This window comes from Saccopteryx leptura, chromosome 2 (genome assembly GCF_036850995.1).
Source record: "Saccopteryx leptura isolate mSacLep1 chromosome 2, mSacLep1_pri_phased_curated, whole genome shotgun sequence".
Lineage (NCBI taxonomy): Eukaryota > Metazoa > Chordata > Mammalia > Chiroptera > Emballonuridae > Saccopteryx > Saccopteryx leptura.
Window position 1 is genome coordinate 329,161,843 of NC_089504.1, and position 2,210 is coordinate 329,164,052.

At 47.1% G+C, this 2,210-nt stretch overlaps 1 pseudogene; it reads left to right on the top strand.

Annotated features, from left to right (window-relative positions):
• The first annotated feature begins 1,026 nt into the window (after nucleotides 1–1,026).
• On the top strand, nucleotides 1,027–2,004 carry LOC136393619 (homeobox protein Hox-C13 pseudogene; annotated as a pseudogene).
• The last annotated feature ends 206 nt before the right edge of the window (nucleotides 2,005–2,210 follow it).

Sequence of the window (2,210 nt, forward strand, 5' to 3'; positions counted from 1 at the left end):
AGTTTAATCCAAAATGAATTAATTCTAAAGATCACCTATACAACATAGCACCTATAGTGAACAATACTATATTGTGCACTTAAAATTTTAAGAGAGTAGATCTCATGTTAAATGTTTTTATCACACACACAAACACAAAGAAAGAAAAAAGAAGAAAGGAGAAAAGGAAGGAAGAAAGGAAAGAAGAAAGGAAGGAAGGAAGGAAGGAAGGAAGGAATGAAGGAAGGAAGGAAGGAAGGAAGGAAAGAAGGAAAGAAAGAAAGAAGGAAGAAAAAGAAAGAAAAAAGAAAGAAAGAAAGAAAGAAAGAAAGAAAGAAAGAAAGAAAGAAAGAAAGAAAGAAAGAAAGAAAGAAAATGTTTAGAAACAGTGGATATGTCTTTAGCCTTGACTGTTTTGACAATTTCATGGATGTCTGCATATGCCCAAACACATCAAATTATATTTATAATATATGTGTGCATTTAAATATATCAAAAAAGCTGTGAAAGATAAAATTAAATAATAAAAAAAAACAAAGCAATAAAAGAAAAATCTAGATTGGAAAAGAAATATTAAAACCATTCTTGTTTGGAGACATTACTGTCTATTATACAATTTGATGGATTCTGTAAGAAAGCTATTAAAAACAAATAAATGAATAAATACTAAAACAAATAAATGATAACGCTTGCAAGATACCCTTCAATATACAAAAATAATATTTTTATATAGTAGCAACAATTGGAAATTAAAATAAACACTATTTACAGTAGAGAAAGAAATAGGAAATACTTAAGAATAAATCTGACAAATAGTGTAAAGTCCTTTATAGTAAAAACTGTAAACATTGATAGATGTTAAAGACTTAACTGAGGGTTACAGCTATCCCACTTTTAGGAATATACCCTAAGAACACCAAATCACTGATTTAAAAGAAGATATGCGTTTCCATGTTTATTGCAGCATTGTTGACAATAGCCAACATCTGGAAACAGCCCGTGTCCATCAGTAGATGAGTAGATTAAAAAGCTGTGGTGCAGACGACTTCGCTGCTCCTGCATCCGCGCTGGCCGGAGAGCCTTATGTACGTCTATGAAGACAGCGTGGCTGAGAGCGGCAGCAGCGGGGGCGGGGAAGGCGGCAGCACTGGCGGAGCAGGGGGCGGCTGCAGCAGAGTCAGCCCCGCCAAAGCCCCGAGCATGGACGGGCTGGGCAGCAGCTGCCCGGCCAGCCACTGCCGCAACCTGCTCCCACACCCTGTGCTGGGCCGCCCACCGGCTCCCCTGGGAGCCCCTCAGGGCGCCGTCTACACGGACATCCCCACCCCGGAGGCGGCGCGCCAGTGCGCCCCTCCGCCGGCTCCCCCCACCTCGTCCAGCGCCACCCTGGGCTATGGCTATCCGTTTGGTGGTAGCTACTACGGCTGCCGCCTGTCACACAATGTGAATCTGCAGCAAAAGCCTTGCGCCTACCACCCGGGCGATAAGTATCCGGAGCCGTCGGGCGCCCTGCCCGGTGACGACTTGTCCTCCAGAGCCAAGGAGTTCGCCTTCTATCCCAGCTTCGCCAGCTCCTACCAAGCGATGCCCGGCTACCTGGACGTGTCGGTGGTGCCTGGGATCAGCGGGCACCCAGAGCCGCGACACGATGCGCTCATTCCCGTCGAAGGCTACCAGCACTGGGCTCTCTCCAACGGCTGGGACAGTCAGGTGTACTGCTCCAAGGAGCAGTCGCAGTCCGCCCACATCTGGAAGTCTCCCTTTCCAGATGTGGTTCCCGTACAGCCCGAGGTGAGCAGCTACAGGCGCGGGCGCAAGAAACGCGTTCCCTACACGAAGGTGCAGCTGAAGGAGCTGGAGAAGGAGTACGCTGCCAGTAAATTCATCACCAAAGAGAAGCGCTGGCGCATCTCTGCCACCACGAACCTCTCAGAGCGCCAGGTCACCATCTGGTTCCAGAACCGGCGAGTCAAAGAGAAGAAAGTGGTCAGCAAATCGAAAACACCTCATCTCCACTCCACCTGACAGTCTACCGGGCCACTTTACGCCTCTATTTATGTTGCCACTTTGTACCATAACCGAACCCTCGAATATTTAATGTTAACAAGAAAGAGGAACCGCCCTCAGCCGGGAGACAGAGAGTATCCAAGGGCGTGCTCTGCCGCCCTCTACTCCCCGCCCTATCCTCAACCCTCACTCCCATCCAAATGGAGCCTCCAGGACCTCAACAG